Here is a 20,120-nt window from a genome sequence, read left to right on the forward strand (position 1 = left end):
TTTACATTGAGTTATGGAATAAACACGTAAGCAAGAGAGAAACGGGTACCTCAAATAAAGAACGGACGAAATTGACCGTCGTTCACAGCCTAGCCGCCCGTTCTTGCGTGCTACGTCATTAAAAGTCGACGAATTCTGTGTGCTGACACTCCCCCCAGTCATTATTCATACAAAATAAAAACTCAAAGACGTCCAGTAGCCCAATTTCTTAAGAGAAGATTTAAATCTGCTGTTGATTTGTGCACCTTTTGTAATTCTGTTTACGAAAACCATGGAGCATTTGTTCTTTTCATGCCATTGGACTCAACTTTTTTGGTTGAATATCCCAAACTGGTTCTCTCTTAAACATAATATTCCTTCATTAAGTATGAGAAAGTGTGGAGTGAATGAGAAGTATATCAGAGTGGTGCAAGACCATACATGTCAACCTTTGGTCAATCAAACCTGTATAACCAAAATCCGTATTTCCCTTATAAAATCTGTACAAGATGCAAATTAGGGCGGCACGGTGGTGTAGTCATTAGCGCTGTCGCCTCACAGCAAGAAGGTCCTGGGTTCGAGCCCTATGGCCGGCGAGAGCCTTTCTGTGTGGAGTTTGCATGTTCTCCCCGTGTCCGCGTGGGTTTCCTCCGGGTGCTCCGGTTTCCCCCACAGTCCAAAGACATGCAGGTTAGGTTAACTGGTGACTCTAAATTGACCGTAGGTGTGAATGTGAGTGTGAATGGTTGTCTGTGTCTATGTGTCAGCCCTGTGATGACCTGGCGACTTGTCCAGGGTGTACCCCGCCTTTCGCCCGTAGTCAGCTGGGATAGGCTCCAGCTTGCCTGCGACCCTGTAGAACAGGATAAAGCGGCTAGAGATAATGAGATGCAAATTAAAATAATTTACCTAAAATTTGAATGATAATTAACAATGATATATCCCAGTTACTCTTTATTCAATATTAATAACAATAAACCTTCAGAATGAATACAAAGCTCCAATGTTTGACAAAAACACAAAGTGTTATCAGCGTAGTTACGAAGGAAATACTTCGTTGTGTGGAGACAGGTTTCACCGAGCGGCTATCATGCGCGAGACTTCATATTAGCCACAAAGTCAGGAAAATCTGTTCGTAAAATTACGTTATAATGACCAAATATAATGAAAAGTATTTTTCCAGTCTCAGCTGTGAAAGGTAATCCCATGTGATCTCGTTTGGACGGTAAACCTGTTGGTACAGTTAAACGCAGCACATGAATGAGGCATCTTTACTCTCGGCTACTGTCTAGACGCTATACCAGAGACGGTTGAAGAATCTCCACTTTGCCACATCCAATATGGCGGCGAGGATGACGTATGATTCTACGCAGAAGGCGGCGTCTATGTTTATATGTCTATGACTTCACGGTTGGCGGGATTCTCGCAATGCGGTGTGCGCATAATCAAAAGTGGAACGAAGTCTTGCTACCCCAAGATAACGCGCGATTTCATAAGCTTCTTTACTGGCTGTCTGTGATGTACAGTACGTTTGTAAATGTTATGCGCTCTTTTATCATCGTGGGAATTGATTATAGCTCTAAATAAATATTGAAGGTTTTTTGGGGGCTTTTTTCACCTTTATTATTGGATAGGACAGTGTAGAGACAGGAAATGAGCAGGAGAGAAAGACAGGGAGGGATCGAGAAACGACCTCAGGCTGGAATCAAACCCGGGTCCCTGTATTTATGGTACAGCGCCTTATCCACCTGAGCCATGACGCCACCAATATTGAAGTTTTTTTTTTAAAGAATCCATATAACTTTATTTATAACGCCCGTATACTACGTTTATTGAATCAAATCCGTACAAAATACGGACATTCCGTATAGGTTGACGTGTATGCAAGACATGTATGAGAACAGTGAAACAGCAGTGAGGTGTGCAGTTGGAACGACTGAACAGTTCAAGGTGAAGGTGGGAGTCCATCAAGGATCTGCTTTGAGTCCTTTCTTGTTTGCCATAGTGATAGATAGCTTGACAGATGAAGTGAGGCAAGAGTCACCATGGAACATGATGATTTGCGGATGATTTTGTATTATGTGGTGAAAGTAGAAAGGAGGTTGAGTTGGGTTTGGAGAGATGCATTGAAATGAAGGTGAGGTGAGCAGTAGCAAAACAGAATACATGAGCATCAATGAGAGTGTAGTGAAGATGCAAGGAGGAGATGTAAAGAACGTTGGTGAATTCAAGTACCTGGGGTCAACTGTGCAGGAAAATGGGGGCTGCGATAGTGAGGTGAGAAAGAGAGCGCAGGCAGGGTGGAGAAGGATTTCAGGAGTCATTCGTGATAGGAAAGTCCCGGCAAAAGTAAAAGGTAAGCTGTATAAGACAGTAGTGAGACCAGCTGTGATGTATGGATTGGAGACTGTACCCTTAACGAAGAGACAGGAGGCAAAGTTGGAGGTGGCGGAGTTGAGGATGTTAAGGTTTGCGATGGGAGGTTGGACAGGATAAGGAACGAGCACATGTGGAGAGCTTGGGAATTAAGCTAAGAGAGGTGAGACAGATGGTATGGGCACATCCTGAGAAGAGATGCAGAGCATGTTGGAAGGAGAATGTTGAGGATGGAGCTGTCAGGCACACGAAAACGAGGAAGGCCAAAGAGGAGATACATGGATGTGGTGAGAGAGGACATAAAAGTGGCAGGTGTGGTAGAGAAGGATGCTGAAGACAGGGAGCAATGGAGATGAAAGAGCCGCTGTGGCAACCCCTAATCGGGAGCAGCCAAAAGAAGAAGAAGATTAAGTATTAGAAGAAGAAACCATTATTTGTCACATGCACACTTCAAGCACAGTGAGATTCATCCTGTGCATTTAACCCATCTGAAGCAGTGAACACACATGCACTCACACACCCAGAGCAGTGGGCAGCCACACTACAGCGCCTGGGGAGCAGTCAGGGGTTCGGTACCTTGCTCAAGGGCACTTCAGCCCAAGGTCGCCCCATGTTAACCTAACTGCATGTCTTTGAGCTGTGGGGGAAACCAGAGCACCCGGAGGAAACCCACACAGACACAGGGAGAACATGCAAACTCCACACAGAAAGGCCCCCACTGGCGGGTGGGCTTGAACCCAGAACCTTCTTGCTGTGAGGCGACACCACTACACCACTGTGCCACTCATCTATTACTCACATTTTATTTTATATGGGTAATTTAAGCCCATCTAACTCCAATATTGTTAATATAGTCTTACTTATCGCCTCACAGCAAGAAGGTTCTGGGTTCGAGCCCAGCGCTCGGCGAGGGCCTTTCTGTGAGGAGTTTGCATGTTCTCCCTGTGTCTGCGTGGGTTTCTTCCGGGTGCTCCGGTTTCCCCCGCAGTCCAAAGACATGTAGTTAGGTTGACGTGGGGCGGCCTTGGGCTGAAGTGCCCTTAAGCAAGGTACCGAATCTCTGGCTGCTCTCCGGGTGCTGTTAGCATGGCTGCCCACTGCTGTGGGTATGTGTGTGTGCTCATTGCTCACATGTGTGCGCATGTGTGTGTTCACTGCTTCAGATGGGTTAAATGCAGAGAGGAATTTCACAAGTGTGTGATGAATGAAGTTGTTCTTTCTTTCTTTCTTTCTTTCTTTTTTCTTTCTTTCTTTTAGCCAAATATCACATCCATTGTAGCAAATAGAGAGGAAACAAACCCTAATTTTCCTGTTTTATGAACGAATTCAAATTGTACTATTCTGTATTACTTAGTTTAAAAGACTGGAAGGTGGCTGAAAGTATTTACCATCAAATTTCTAAGTCATTATTGTTTTAACCTATTTCCAGTTGTATGGTGTAGCTCTTTTTTTATGATATTATTATTATGCCCCCTAGTTTGTTTGGGTTTTTTTTGTTTGTACTATTGTGCTATAAAAAAAGTCTGTGAAATATGTTTTTTTTCCTCTACGAGAGGTTGTATTGTATTGTATTGTTGTGTTCTTGTATTAATAAAACACACAAAAAAACCCAAACCCAAAGATGTACACAAATCACTGCAAAAATCCGACTTTACAAATAACCATATATGAGAGATTAACAAAGAAAGTGGACACATAATAAACATGACAAAAAAATACATATAACAATAATAAAGAACGAAAATGTACACACACACACACACACACATACCCAGAGCAGTGGGCAGCTATGCTACAGCACCCAGGAAGCAGTTGAGGTTAGGTGCCTTGCTCAAGAGCACTCCAGCCCAAGGCCGCCCCATGTTAAGCTAACTGGATTGCCACTTTCATCATCTCATCTCATCATCTCTAGCCGCTTTATCCTGTTCTACAGGGTCGCAGGCAAGCTGGAGCCTATCCCAGCTGACTACGGGCGAAAGGTGGGGTACACCCTGGACAAGTCGCCAGGTCATCACAGGGCTGACACATAGACACAGACAACCATTCACACTCACATTCACACCTACGCTCAATTTAGAGTCACCAGTTAACCTAACCTGCATGTCTTTGGACTGTGGGGGAAACCGGAGCACCCGGAGGAAACCCACGCGGACACGGGGAGAACATGCAAACTCCGCACAGAAAGGCCCTCGCCAGCCACGGGGCTCGAACCCGGACCTTCTTGCTGTGAGGCAACAGCGCTAACCACTACACCACCATGCCGCCCCCCACTTTCATCAATAAAACAATAAAACTAAAAATTATATTACAACCCTGATTCCAAAAAAGTTGGGACAAAGTACAAATTGTAAATAAAAATGGAATGCAATAATTTACAAATCTCAAAAACTGATATTGTATTCACAATAGAACATAGACAACATATCAAATGTCAAAAGTGAGACATTTTGAAATTTCAGGCCAAATATTGGCTCATTTGAAATTTCATGACAGCAACACATCTCAAAAAAGTTGGGACAGGGGCAATAAGAGGCAGGAAAAGTTAAAGGTACAAAAAAGGAACAGCTGGAGAACCAAATTGCAACTCATTAGGTCAATTGGCAATAGGTCATTAACATGACTGGGTATAAAAAGAGCATCTTGGAGTGGCAGTGGCTCTCAGAAGTAAAGATGGGAAGAGGATCACCAATCCCCCTAATTCTGCCCCGACAAATAGTGGAGCAATATCAGAAAGGAGTTCGACAGTGTAAAATTTCAAAGAGTTTGAACATATCATCATCTACAGTGCATAATATCATCAAAAGATTCAGAGAATCTGGAAGAATCTCTGTGCGTAAGGGTCAAGGCTGGAAAACCATACTGGGTGCCCGTGATCTTCGGGCCCTTAGACTGCACTGCATCACATACTTCTGTATTGGAAATCACGAAATGGGCTCAGGAATATTTCCAGAGAACATTATCTGTGAACACAGTTCATTGTGCCATCCGCCGTTGCCAGCTAAAACTCTATAGTTCAAAGAAGAAGCTGTATCTAAACATGATCCAGAAGCGCAGACGTCTTCTCTGGGCCAAGGCTCATTTAAAATGGACTGTGGCAAAGTGGAAAACTGTTCTGTGGTCAGACGAATCAAAATTTGAAGTTGTTTATGGAAATCAGGGACGCCGTGTCATTCGGACTAAAGAGGAGAAGGACGACCCAAGTTGTTATCAGCGCTCAGTTCAGAAGCCTGCATCTCTGATGGTATGGGGTTGCATTAGTGCGTGTGGCATGGGCAGCTTACACATCTGGAAAGACACCATCAATGCTGAAAGGTATATCCAGGTTCTAGAGCAACATATGCTCCCATCCATACGACGTCTCTTTCAGGGAAGACCTTGCATTTTCCAACATGACAATGCCAAACCACATACTGCATCAATTACAGCATCATGGCTGCGTAGAAGAAGGGTCCGGGTACTGAACTGGCCAACCTGCAGTCCAGATCTTTCACCCATAGAAAACATTTGGCGCATCATAAAACAGAAGATACGACAAAAAAGACCTAAGACAGTTGAGCAACTAGAATCCTACATTAGACAAGAATGGGTTAACATTCCTATCCCTAAACTTGAGCAACTTGTCTCCTCAGTCCCCAGACATTTACAGACTGTTGTAAAGAGAAAAGGGGATGTCTCACAGTGGGAAACATGGCCTTGTCCCAACTTTTTTGAGATGTGTTGTTGTCATGAAATTTAAAATCACCTAATTTTTCTCTTTAAATGATACATTTTCTCAGTTTAAACATTTGATATGTCATCTATGTTCTATTCTGAATAAAATATGGAATTTTGAAACTTCCACATCATTACATTCTGTTTTTATTTACAATTTGTACTTTGTCCCAACTTTTTTGGAATCGGGGTTGTAATTTCAAAACACTTTCAACACTTTTTGTTTAACACGGTCTTGCATGTGGTTTAACAAAAATAAATTGATTGGTCCAAACAGTACACCTGTGGGGAGAGATGTGCTAGAAGGCACATTCCATTAATCTACTGCTTGTCACCCTTGGACTGACATCCTCCCTCTGCTGCTGGGTCCTGGACTTTCTCACAAACAGACCCCAGGCTGTCAGAGTCGGTACCAGAACATCCAGCACCAAGACAGTGAGCACAGGGACCCCCCAAGGCTGTGTGCTCAGTCCACTCCTGTACACCCTCTTCACCTATGACTGCACCCCCTCCCAGAGCAACACTTCCATTATCAAGTTCGCTGATGACACCACTGTCATTGGGCTGATCACCGGCGGAGAAGAGAGAGCTTACAGGGAGGAGGTGGCTCGGCTGGTCTCCTGGTGCCGGGAAAATAACCTCTCCTTGAATGATGAGAAGACCAAGGAGATGATTATTGACCCAAGGAAGAGGAGGAGAGACCAGCACGCCTCGCTGCACATCGACGGGACACAGGTGGAGAGGGTGAAAACATTTGAAAACATTTAAATTCCTCGGAACTCACATCAGTGAGGATCTCACCTGGACACACAACACACACCAGACCATCAAGAAGGCTCAACGGAGACTCTTCTTCCTGAGGAAGCTGAGGAAATTTGGACTGTCCACCAAACTCCTCAGCAACTTCTACAGGTGCACAGTGGACAGTGTCCTGACAAATTCCATCACTGTGTGGTACGGGAACTGCACAACTCAGGACAGAAAGGCTCTCCAGCGTGTCATTAAAATGGCACAGTTCATCTGTGGAGCTGTCCTCCCCCCCACTACAGGACATTTACAACACCTGGGTCACAAAAAGGGCACAGAGCATCATCAGGGACCAAAAACACCCACAACACAGACTATTCACACTCCTAGCATCTGGCAGATGCTACAGGAGTGTGAAAGCAAGGACTACTAGACTGACAAACAGTTTTTACCACCAGGCCATCAGGCTTTTGAACGACGGATCATAATCATCATCTACCTCTATATTTGCAATTTTGCACAATTGCACATTGCACATTATATCTACCTCTATGTTTGCATATTTTTAAATTTTTTTTAAATTATGTTTATTTTCGGGCGGCACGGTGGTGTAGTGGTTAGCGCTGTCGCCTCACGGCAAGAAGGTCCGGGTTCGAGCCCCGTGGCTGGCGAGGGCCTTTCTGTGCGGAGTTTGCATGTTCTCCCCGTGTCCGCGTGGGTTTCCTCCGGGTGCTCCGGTTTCCCCCACAGTCCAAAGACATGCAGGTTAGGTTAACTGGTGACTCTAAATTGAGCGTAGGTGTGAATGTGAGTGTGAATGGTTGTCTGTGTCTATGTGTCAGCCCTGTGATGACCTGGCGACTTGTCCAGGGTGTACCCCGCCTTTCGCCCGTAGTCAGCTGGGATAGGATCCAGCTCGCCTGCGACCCTGTAGAACAGGATAAAGCGGCTAGAGATAATGAGATGAGATGTTTATTTTCATTCTACTTTTATATTTTGCATTGCATATGCACTTTATATTTTATTTCTCGTGTTTTATATATATTTCTTTTTACACTACCGTTCAAAAGTTTGGGGTCACTTTGAAATGTCCTTATTTTTGAAAGAAAAGCACTGTTCTTTTCAATGAAGATCACTTTAAACTAATCAGAAATCCACTCTATACATTGCTAATGTGGTAAATGACTATTCTAGCTGCAAATGTCTGGTTTTTGGTGCAATATCTCCATAGGTGTATAGAGGCCCATTTCCAGCAACTCTCACTCCAGTGTTCTAATGGTACAATGTGTTTGCTCATTGCCTCAGAAGGCTAATGGATGATTAGAAAACCCTTGTACAATCATGTTAGCACAGCTGAAAACAGTTGAGCTCTTTAGAGAAGCTATAAAACTGACCTTCCTTTGAGCAGATTGAGTTTCTGGAGCATCACATTTGTGGGGTCGATTAAATGCTCAAAATGGCCAGAAAAATGTCTTGACTATATTTTCTATTCATTTTACAACTTATGGTGGGAAATAAAAGTGTGACTTTTCATGGAAAACACAAAATTGTCTGCGTGACCCCAAACTTTTGAACGGTAGTGTATATTAGTAAGCATAGTTTGGTCGGGTAGTTGCAAAATAAGAATTTCATTACCCAATAATAAACCGCTGTGTCTGTTATTGTGTATATGACAAATAAACATCTTGAATCTTATCAAAACTTGAAAGCTTTATGGGCAATTTACTACACCTAAAATCACGTCAATAAATTTGGAATGCAAAACCACTGGGCATTGTTTCTTGATAAACCAGGCTTGACATGCCTTCAGATTTCAAACATAATGTCTGACCCGGAAGGGTAAAGTCTCATTAAATTCAGCTGTTAAATAATTAAATACAGATTTGCTTTTTGAATCTTAGGAGAATACAGATAGTTGTCTCCCAGTCTGTTTTGGTTCAATTTACTGACTGTAATGCCAAGGTAAACCCATGATCTGGACACAGATCATAGAAGCAAACGTCCCAAGAAATGGTAACCTACTAATTATAGTTCCATCCATCCATTGTCTGTAACCGCTTATTCTGTGCAGGGTTGCGGGCAAGCTGGAGCCTATCCCAGCTGACTATGGGCAAGAAGCGGGGTACACCCTGGACAAGACGCCAGGTCATGGCAGGGCTGACACATAGAGACAAACAAAACACCATTCACACTCACATTCACACCTACAGTCAGTTCTAGAGCCACCAATTAGCCTAACCTGCATGTCTTTGGACTGTGGAGGAAACCCATGCGGACATGGGGAGAACATGTAAACTCCACACAGAAAGGAGAGACCCCAGGACCTTCTTGCTGTGAGGCTATGCCACCATGCTGCCCCTAATTATAGTTTTTGTTCTTTTATTCATTAACTGTTCGTATCTGAAATATGTAGAGAATACATATGAAATAATAACCACAGTTTATACTCAGAATGAAAAGTTACTGGTGACCACTGGGAAAAAAAAATGCTAGATTTTATTCATTGTCAGTAAAATTGTCCGAATTAAATTAACAAGTCACTAAAAGCTATAAAGCAGAGGTATTCCAGTTGTTTCCTCATCAGCCACTACAGCCCCTGTTAAATAAATAATTTAAAATTGAAAATAAACTGGGTGGCACTGTCACCTCACAGCAAGAAGGTCCGGGTTTGAGCCCCGTGGCCGGCGAGGGCCTTTCTGTGTGGAGTTTGCATGTTCTCCCCGTGTCCGCGTGGGTTTCCTCTGGGTGCTCCGGTTTCCCCCACAGTCCAAAGACATGCAGGTTAGGTTAACTGGTGACTCTAAATGGACCGTAGGTGTGAATGTGAGTGTGAATGGTTGTCTGTGTCTATGTGTCAGCCCTGTGATGACCTGGCGACTTGTCCAGGGTGTACCCCGCCTTTCGCCCGTAGTCAGCTGGGATAGGCTCCAGCTTGCCCGCAACCCTGTAGAACAGGATAAAACGGCTAGAGATAATGGATAGATGTATGTATTCTCTACATATTTCAGATATGAACAGTTAATGAATAAAATACAAAAACTATAATTAGGGGCAGCATGGTGGCGTAGCCTCACAGCAAGAAGGTCCTGGGTTCGAGCCCCGGGGCCGGCGAGGGCCTTTCTGTGCGGAGTTTGCATGTTCTCCCCGTGTCCGCGTGGGTTTCCTCCGGGTGCTCCGGTTTCCCCCACAGTCCAAAGACATGCAGGTTAGGTTAACTGGTGACTCTAAATTGAGCGTAGGTGTGAATGTGAGTGTGAATGGTTGTCTGTGTCTATGTGTCGGCCCTGTGATGACCTGGCGACTTTGGGATAGGCTCCAGCTCGCCTGTGACCCTGTAGAACAGGATAAAGCAGCTACAGATAATGAGATGAGATGACAAGGTAAAAAGTTCATTTAGCTGAGCCGAAAGATTCGACTCCTGAATCAGATTATCTGATTCACTGAATCGCACCATCATCGCGCATGCGCTTTGTTAGGCGGGGTGTCTTGCGCATGCGCAGTACAGACTCTAGGACGCAGCTCGGTGAAGAAGTGACAGGAGGATATAAACAGACGAGATTAAACGCTTTCTGTTTAAATAAATCGATATTTTTAGACGAAATCCGAGCACTCGAATATTTCCTCGGCCTCAGGAGTAAGTTGACTCCAAAAAATATTAGCCAAACTGTATTAGTTAGGGTTTATTGGAGGTTTCACACCCTTTACAGAGGGCTGTATTGAATTGTACTGACATTAATGTGATCAGATCAGATTAAATGAAATAATTAATCGGATTAAAAGATAAAAATCGACGCATTTGGACATTAATATTGTGTTTTGAAAGGCAGATGAGTGCTAAGTTATCCAGCCTGCTTCAATGAAACTATTAGGCTTGGAACTATATATTTATAACACAGCGCGGTTGAATTCTAGCTTCTGATTGGTCAGAAAGTGTTGATTACTTTTCTATCACACCAGCTCTGAAAGTAGTGCCGGCTGTGAACCCAATCACAGCGGTTATATTACTGCGCCTCTTCAAATCTGGTATCGTTTCTGTAGTAACCGCTCATTCACATGGACGGTATGGTAACAAATGGATAAAACTCACGGTTCTTCTCCTTTTATTTTTGTTTTCAGTTTGTATTTTTCTGTTATGCGTGGCTGTCTTGAAATTGTTCTTGCGTACGGTGTTTCCTTCCTGGTTACTGCTGTGTCGTCTGCAAGCTTGCGCTGGCAAATCGGACAATTTCAGGTTGCAAGAATATGAGGGAAATGTGTGCTCTGGGGGAAAAAAAATCTGTTTTAATTCACTTTTATTTTTGCAGATATTTACATTGAATGTGATTTTGATGGTGTGGACGCTCATCGTATTTAGGATCCATGTCTTTTTTGGTGAGTTTACACTCATTTTAACATAATACACAAAGGGTAGAGTCATACTAGGTGATCTGTACCGTTCCCAAGCATGTTTGATCTTGTAAGTCCAGTTTGTTTGACGACTGGCGTGAAACTCGAATGCTATGATGTCAGAATTATTCGACGGGCTCATTTAACAAACATGGCTGCCAGTCAGGGTGCGCTACAGTCATTATGACGACAAACATCTATTGCTTCTTGAATAGTACAATTTTCAAGTCAGTTGAGAATGTTTAGGTTAGTTACAGGTTTGGTTCTTGGGTTATCGATGAACATGAATTGGAGTCAGTGACTGTGTCCGAAATCGCTCCGTACTCACTATAGAGGGCACTATATAATGAGGACGCCATTTTGTAGCGCTGTCCGAAACCTCATCTCATCTCATTATCTCTAGCCGCTTTATCCTTCTACAGGGTCGCAGGCGAGCTGGAGCCTATCCCAGCTGACTACGGGCGAAAGGCGGGGTACACCCTGGACAAGTCGCCAGGTCATCACAGGGCTGACACATAGACACAGACAACCATTCACACTCACATTCACACCTACGCTCAATTTAGAGTCACCACTTAACCTAACCTGCATGTCTTTGGACTGTGGGGGAAACCGGAGCACCCGGAGGAAACCCACGGGGAGAACATGCAAACTCTGCACAGAAAGGCCCTCGCCGGCCACGAGGCTCGTACCCGGACCTTCTTGCTGTGAGGCGACAGCGCTAACCACTACACCACCATGCCGCCTGTCCGAAACCTTAGTGAGGATTATTCACACCCTTTCTAGTGCACTCAAAGTATCCCACAATGCATCACGAAAAGTAGTGTATAACGATGGTCACTAACCAAAGCAATATATCCCATCATGCATTGCAGTCGCGCTGAAAGAAATCAAATTAAAAGTCTCAAATTTGATTTAATAAAAGGCAGTGGCAAAGAAGAAAGTATTCAGCCTTGATTAAAAAAAAAACTGAAAGATGCAGGTACTTTGTATTGATTAATGTGTGAAATACTTTATTTAAAAATTTATTGTTTTCAAAACCCACCAGCCGACTGATCTGGCACGTTTTAATTTACAGCGATGACGTAAATACCAGTGCGACGGACTAGTGTCCGAAAGTGTTTTTTCATTTTACTAATGAGCTCAATATAGTCCTCTATATAGTAATTTCCTATGTAGGGAGTAGTGAACGAGTGAGCGATTTCAGACACGGGGAGTGAGTAAAGCTGCAAATTCCTCCCTCAAGCTTAGCTGCCTTTATAAAAATCTTACCATATGCGTGCAGTTTGATTTTCTGAAAATTGCTGCATTGCATAATTGATCAATCTCACCGGTGTGCTCATAATAACTCCAAATAATCATGCTATACGAGAGCACCAGGGCTCGACATTAACACTCGTCCGACTGGCCGGGACAACCAAGTGTTTGATCTGGACAAGTCAAATCCGCATCTGCTTGTCCAACGGGACAAGTTGAATTATTCCCAATTCTCCCAGAAGTTCCAGGAGTGTCTCTCAGGGAGTGCGGCTCCCTGACAATCACAAATTAGATACAACATCCCGGTATCGAGAGAAAGAGCGCATGCATCCTGATTGCTCTGTCTTGTTAAGTAGACCGATCAGTGTTCTGTGTGGGCGGGCTTTACGTCTTCTCTCCTGGACCGAGCGTACATCAGTTCAGTGTATCCAGGACTGTCATGACCGAGTGCCCCATAAAACAGAAATGCAAAACCTACTTCACCTCAGACTACATGAACGTGTAGCCTTACCTAATAATATGGGTAAAAAAAAAAAAATGACGGTGTTGTGCACTGTACCGTTTGCCCATGGCGTGTTCAACGATTGTAAAAGACATGTTGAGGTGAGTTTAACAGGATCATTTGTTAATGTGCATATTATTTGCACTAGCTGGCTCTCCGCTAAGGCTACATGATGAAGCCAAACTCCTTGAAGACTTGCTTAAAGGAGAACTGAAGGCAATTTTTTTTAAAAATCAGAATTCTATTTCTCATTTTATTAAATATCAGAATGCATTTTTGATCGCTATTTTGTCGCTGCTATAGCAAGTTATGAGTGTTTGAAATATGCTCTGTAATATATCAGTCCGTATGTCAAAGCGATGGCCGTAAACGAGATTCGTTGAGACCTGTGCGAGACATCGTAGGACGGAAGTAAAACGTACAGCGGAACTCAAAGTGACCGACATCTGCCAACATTCCCTGTGTCTGAAATCGCTCACTTGTTCACTACTCCATATAGAGGGAATTACTATATAGAGGACTATATAGTGAGCTCATAGGTAAAATGAAAAAAAATACTTTCGGACACTAGTCCACTGTGCCATTATTTACGTCATTACTGTCACTATTAAACCGCGCCAGATCAGTCGGCTGGTGGGTTTTAAAATAATAAACACATGCATGTATTTTTGTGATAAATCCATATTATACTGAGCGCATTTCACACAATCAATACAAAGTACCTGCAGCTTTCATTTTTTTTTAAATCAAGGCTGAATACTTTCTTCTTTGCTGCTGCATTTTCTCATCTCATCTCATTATCTGTAGCCGCTTTATCCTGTTCTACAGGGTCGCAGGCAAGCTGGAGCCTATCCCAGCTGACTACGGGCGAAAGGCGGGGTACACCCTGGACAAGTCGCCAGGTCATCACAGGGCTGACACATAGACACAGACAACCATTCACACTCACATTCACACCTACGGTCAATTTAGAGTCACCAGTTAACCTAACCTGCATGTCTTTGGACTGTGGGGGAAACCGGAGCACCCGGAGGAAACCCACGCGGACACGGGGAGAACATGCAAACTCCGCACAGAAAGGCCCTCGCTGGCCCCGGGGCTCGAACCCGGACCTTCTTGCTGTGAGGCGACAGCGCTAACCGCTACACCACCGTGCTGCCCCCTGCTGCATTTTATTAAATCAAATTTGAGACTTTTTTAATTTGATTTCTTTCAGTGCGGACAGCACTACACAATGGCGTCCCCACTATATAGTGAGCAGGGAGTGATTTCGGATACAGGGGTTGTCAAAAGACGCGCGCGACCTCTTTCGAATGCTGATGTAATCAAGCCGGAAGTTTTGTTTGTTTTGATAGCAATCAGGAAAGTTTTGAAAAAAGTCGGCAGTAATCGTCATTTAAACTCGTTTTTGTGCAATATTTCGTTTGGAAAACAGTTTTCAAAATGGCGGCACTGACACCTGGCTGACGCTTAATGTTTCGAAGCCTCACACAAGTCTCGTGAAGATCGCGCGGATAAGCGACGCCTGCCGTGGACCAAACGAACTAAATTCAACACGGCTAAAAACCGAACAGGCCGATAAGTATAATATTTAATTGCAATTAGTTGCCAATACGAGTCACGATATAAGGTTACTAAAACCGAAAACGTAATTGAATAACATGTTAATTAAGAAATAAAGCAAGTTTAAAAATGACTTCAGTTCCCCTTTAAAGTTGCAATCGAATATTTAAATAAATAAATAAATAAATAATCGTGCTCTGGCATGGTACAAGGCGATCGTGCTTACTGTGAGTGCATCCTAATGTACAGTACAATGTTGGTATCAACACCATTGTGACAAATACATGATGACAACTCCCAGTCGTTTTTGTGCTGCAATGTTTTTGAGAAACTCGGCCCTGTTGTTAAAGTATTAAAGTGGTTGAATTTTTGTGTTTTAGCGCTGGGTGTCGGAGAAACTGAGCGTGGAGAGTCTGAGGGATTTGGACTTATTTGGCGGTGAGTACTTGACTGAACACTGTGCAATTGCTGTGCTTTTGTCATGGCCACGTTGGCAACCCTGGACCAGGCTTTAGCATCTTTAAGCCGGCTTTACGCTGTATGATTTTCAAGGTCATAGGCAACGGTCGGAGGTGAAACATAGAATATCAACTTTATTTTCTAGAAGAACGACCCAAAAAGCGAATTCAATCTTCCTGGTGTCTAATTTGCACCCTAAAATTGAATAAAACGGTTAAAATATACTGGTTTGCCCAATTTACGAAGGTTTGTTTACATCTCACTTGTGCGCACTTTCACCGCCAGGGGACCGTCATCGTGACGTCATTTAAGCCAAACAGACCGGGAGCAGCTCTGTGTTTACTTGCGAACCGAGCACACGTGTACGGACTTTGGTCGTGAGAAGTTGTGTAAAATGTCTGAAAGCGAGAGCGATTTTGAAGTAGGAACTCTCCAAATTGAATATCGAGAAGTGAAACCGTACATGTATGAACCTGTGGCCGTTGCGAAGCGATCGGTGAATGTGGCTCACTGGTTTGACCGTGCGGCCTCGGAATCGGACAGCGACTCGGCCGACTCTGATCGCGGTGACGCCGGACCTCAACAAGACTCGCACCCAAACAATTTATCCTGGTAGTTATGATAAATTCCTACTTTCATCGTAATACTAAATAAGAGCCCTTTTGAAGAATAATTAAACCGCCTCCCTAGTGGATATCGGGAACGATTACTGGACAGCGCGCCAGTAGGCCACATTAGCCTGCCATCCGCGGCATTATACTATTTATAGCCGACTCTAAGCGAGGAAATATCCCTTTGTCTCATTTCCACAATGATTGTACAGGATCCCTCAGGATTCTTGACTTGTCAATTGCAAGCAAAAGTAAAAATGTTTCCCTCCAATCTTCTCCTTTTTGCTTGAGCGTTGCTGCTCCGTTTCTTCTTTGACTGCTTGATTTTGTTTCACGCGCGCAATCCACTCTCTCCGCCTCATCTCCTCTTCCGGAAAAAAACAACCCTCTGGCTTCACATGCACAATCCACTCTCTCCACCTCTTCTCCTTTTTCGGAAAAAGCCAACCCGCTTGCTCCGCCTCTTCTCCTTTTTCGGAAAAAGCCAACCCGCTTGCTCCGCCTCTTCTCCTTTTTCAGAAAAAGCCAACCCGCTTGCTCCGCCTCTTCTCCTTTTCGGAAAAAGCCAACCCGCTCGCTCCGCCTCTTCTCCTTTTCGGAAAAAGCCAACCCGCTCGCTCCACCTCTTCTCTTCTCCTTTTTCGGAAAAAGCCAACCCGCTCGCTCCGCCTCTTCTCCTTTTCGGAAAAACCAACCCGCTTGCTCCGCCTCTTCTCCTTTTCGGAAAAAGCCAACCCGCTCGCTCCGCCTCTTCTCCTTTTTCGGAAAAAGCCAACCCGCTCGCTCCGCCTCTTCTCCTTTTTCAGAAAAAGCCAACCCGCTCGCTCCGCCTCTTCTCCTCTCTTGGAAAAAGGTAAAAACTTCTTCCTGAACCGGTCCTGTTGTTACAGTGCACTGCACAACAATAAGGCATGATTTTTCTTTAGAAATTCCTGAACGCACGTCTGCACTCAAGCCAAACAGCAATGTAAGTAAATGGAAGCGGACTCAGCTCGAGCGGTTTGTTTGTCTTAAATGACGTCACGCGCCAAGTGGTAACGAAAATAGCTGAACAGAAATTCGCCACGATCCGCGCTAACTTATTTTAATTATTACTTATTAACAATACTTCTTATGAGCAGAAGAAAATTACAGAGGGTTTTTTAACATATAAAGTTTCAAATGTGCATAAAATTTTAAACCGTTGCCTATGAGCTTTAAGCCATCGCAGACAGAAATCGCCTGACAGAACCAAAAACAGAAAATCATAATTTCCTTTAATCTTAGGTCTATTATAAGATCTTCATCATATACACTCACCGGCCACTTTAATATGAACTTGTTCTTGATTCTAAGGATCCTGTTCTTGGCTGCAGGAGTGGAACCCAGTGTGGTCTTCTGCTTTCTGTTGCATGCTGAGATGCTTTTCTGCTCATCACGGTTGTAAAGAGTTGCTATGAGTTACTATATCCTTCCTGGTTTAAAAAAAAAAAAAGCTCAACCCAATCTAGCCATTTTTTCCCCCGATGTCTCTTATCATCAAGGCGTTTGTTTACTTTCCATCCACAGAACTGTCGCTCACTCAGTCGATGTTTGTTTTTTTTCCGTCTAGACTGTTGTGTGTGAAAACCCCAGGAGGAGATCAGCCGTTTCTGAAATACTCAAACCAAAAATACTCATCTGGCTCAAGCCGACACCCATGCCACAGTGAAAGAAAGTCACGTTTTGAGATCAGTTTTTCCCGTTCTGTTGTTTGAACATTGTGAACATTAAGCGATGCATCGTGCCGCTGTCGAGGGAGCGGCTGATTAGAGAACTGCGTCAAACAGCAGGTGGATGGGTGTAGAGGTGTTCCAATAATAAAGTGGCCGGTGAGTGTAATCTGGAGAATATGTTATCTTCAAGAAATAAAATGATGCCGTGTGAAACCGGCGTTAGTCATACTGAATGCGTTTTAGGAGAGTTCTGCTGTAGTCTCCGTAAATGGAGCCGAACTTTAAAGGATTTCATCTGAGTGATGAAAATCATATTTTAAGAATTCTTTTGGAGTTAGAGCCAGAGGTCTTTTCTAACTGTAGAATCATGTCTATGTTGAGGAATGAGCAGAACTAAATTAAAAAAATAAAAATTCCCATCATTGTCAATGCAACAAGCTAAGGAGCCAGTCTTCAGTCTTTTGCTAAAACAAGCCAAAATCTTTGATTCAGTATAATTTGCAGTGTGTGTTGTTTTTTATATTTTCTTCTGTAGCCTCGTTTTTAGGCAGTTTTTTATTTATTATTATTATATTTCTCCCATAATGCACCAGTTATTTCAGTTTTTGTGTGTGTGAGAGATTTATTTATTTATTTTTAATGAATATTGCTTCATTTTAGGATAAAGTCCCAGGGAACCTGCATCTGTGATTTTCTTTCTAATTAGGTTAAAGTGCATATTCTGGACCAATTTTTTTTTTTATATGAAAGTTGAAAGTACGTCCCTTTACACCAGGGGTGGGCAATTATTTTTTCCACGGGGCCACATGAGAAACAGAAAATTTTGTGGAGGGCCGGACCAAAAGGCTGAACTAAATTCTGCATAATATTAATTGTATTTCTTTACATAAAGCAATAAATAACATTTTTACAAGCTGCTAAGACTGGTAAGAGTATGGAAAAAATCAAGGTTGCCTTACAAAAAATGTCATTTATTCAATCAAATTTCCCAAAACAATGGTTAACAAAATGTCAAAACACAATAAAGACATCACAATATTGTCTTTCTACTCCAAATATCAAGCAAGATACATCATATTATAATAATGATGCCCACATTTGTAGTCTAATCACCTCATTTGGTGTTTTTCAGTTTTTCGGATCTGCCCTCCGCAAACTAAACACGGCTTTATCTCTGACTTCAGTAAATAAATACTTAGCAGTCCATGTTTTGTTGAAAGCCCTGCATTCGGCATCTACCTTTCTTCTTTTTGCGGACATTTTGGGGGCTAAAGTCTTCTTGTGACCTGCTCGCAACAACGTCGATTTGGTCTAGGAATCAGATCTATAGATCGGCTCGGGCTCCGGCGCCTGCTGGTGACGTCACACTATGTGATTGGCTGGACCGTTTGAAGGATGACGTACAAGTTTGTGGTTGGTCTGGACAAATTACGGAAGTAGTTATCGCGGGATTAGGTTTCGTGGGATTTCATGTCATTTTCATGTCACGCACATTGCGTTTTTGTTGAACACAACTTCAAAATAAAAGCAATGCACATTCAGAAAAGAAAAAAAAGAAGAAACCGGTTGTACGAATTGCTATTCAGTCCATGCATGAGGTAAAATTAGAAAATACGTTTATTTTGTAATTTCTAATTAACCTTACGCGGGCCGGTCAGAATGAACCAAAGGGCCGGATGCGGCCCGCGGGCCGTAAAATGCCCAGGTCTGCTTTACACACTCATCCAGAAGGGTAATTTTGCACAAGGCCATCTGTCTACAGCAGAAAAAATAAAATAAAATAAAACGTGTCTGGAAAAATCCCAAGGGAGTCTGGAGCCAGATTCGTGACGTCACCTGTGGAAGCGCCAGCAGGCTGCGAGAGCTTTGCACGGTTTCAGTGCACAGCCTGTGTAGACCAAGCGCTCCCATTTCTCTCTCATTGTCCGGTCTTTTGGGAAACGATGAGTACTAATCCCATCAAGATTGGTGTTGCTACACCCTCCTACGATACATCTGTTAACCATTTTAATAATTACGCGATAACGTTGAAGAAATTTGCAGAAAACCACCAGGTCGTTTTCTCACAAACAAACCAGCGCTGACGTAGGATTCAGAGGCAGCGCTCGAAACTAACGGTGTCCCGATGTCCCGGGGACCATAAAAAATGTCATCGGGACACAAAATTATCATATCTGGGACAATCCCGGGACAATGGAAAAAAATAGATCTAGAAAAAAAGTTCGACATTAATATTATTTACAAAGCCGTAACACATACGTAGACATTCACCTAATTTGTTAATTTTAAAACGTTAACAGCGAAAAATACATTAGTAGCTACACTTTCGATGCACCTGCATCAGTAGGCTACAGAGCAGCGCATTCTGTTCTAGAATCTTCGGCCGCATTATATGGACTTGGAATGGAATTGCTAGTGCACACGCTGCGCCGACTCTTGCCAGAACAAAAATGCTGAAGTGGTTGAAGCGGACCGACCGCGGGGAAGAAACTGAAAGCCCAGACATAACGTCTCCGGGACCTTCAGGATCCAAAGTGTCATCGCCTGGTCTGCAGGCAACGCTAGCAACTGAATGAACTTAATGAACACTGTTAGACACGTTATAAAATACAACAGGAATGATGTGGATGATATTGACGGAAGATACCGTTCAACAGAATAAGTGAGTTTTCTTGGTGTCTTTCTAGTTCAGAAAGTTTAGTCAGTCAGCAGCACAGCTAGGCTCGGACCTGGCACTATGCTGATGTTGCTAACATTTGCACCCGGCAGCGAAAGTTCATAAAATGGATAACGGAAAGTTCATAAAATGGATAACGGAAAGTTCATAAAAATGGA

The 20,120-nt window shown here is 43.3% G+C and overlaps 2 protein-coding genes across 2 annotated transcripts in view; one reads left to right on the forward strand and one right to left on the reverse strand.

Moving 5' to 3' along the window:
* Nucleotides 1-117, reverse strand: part of ddx42 (DEAD (Asp-Glu-Ala-Asp) box helicase 42) — a 43,869-nt gene extending 43,752 nt beyond the window's left edge. Inside the window, exon 1 of the mRNA XM_060902103.1 lies at nucleotides 50-117. The gene's annotated coding sequence lies outside the window, so the exon portion shown is untranslated. The remainder of the gene's footprint in view (nucleotides 1-49) is intronic.
* Nucleotides 118-10,313: 10,196 nt separating this feature from the next.
* Nucleotides 10,314-20,120, forward strand: part of strada (STE20 related adaptor alpha) — a 37,727-nt gene continuing 27,920 nt past the window's right edge. Inside the window, exons 1-3 of the mRNA XM_060902104.1 lie at nucleotides 10,314-10,447; nucleotides 11,118-11,184; nucleotides 14,902-14,959. The gene's annotated coding sequence lies outside the window, so the exon portion shown is untranslated. The remainder of the gene's footprint in view (nucleotides 10,448-11,117; nucleotides 11,185-14,901; nucleotides 14,960-20,120) is intronic.

The sequence above is a fragment of the Neoarius graeffei genome, chromosome 20 (assembly GCF_027579695.1).
Source record: "Neoarius graeffei isolate fNeoGra1 chromosome 20, fNeoGra1.pri, whole genome shotgun sequence".
Classification (NCBI taxonomy): domain Eukaryota; kingdom Metazoa; phylum Chordata; class Actinopteri; order Siluriformes; family Ariidae; genus Neoarius; species Neoarius graeffei.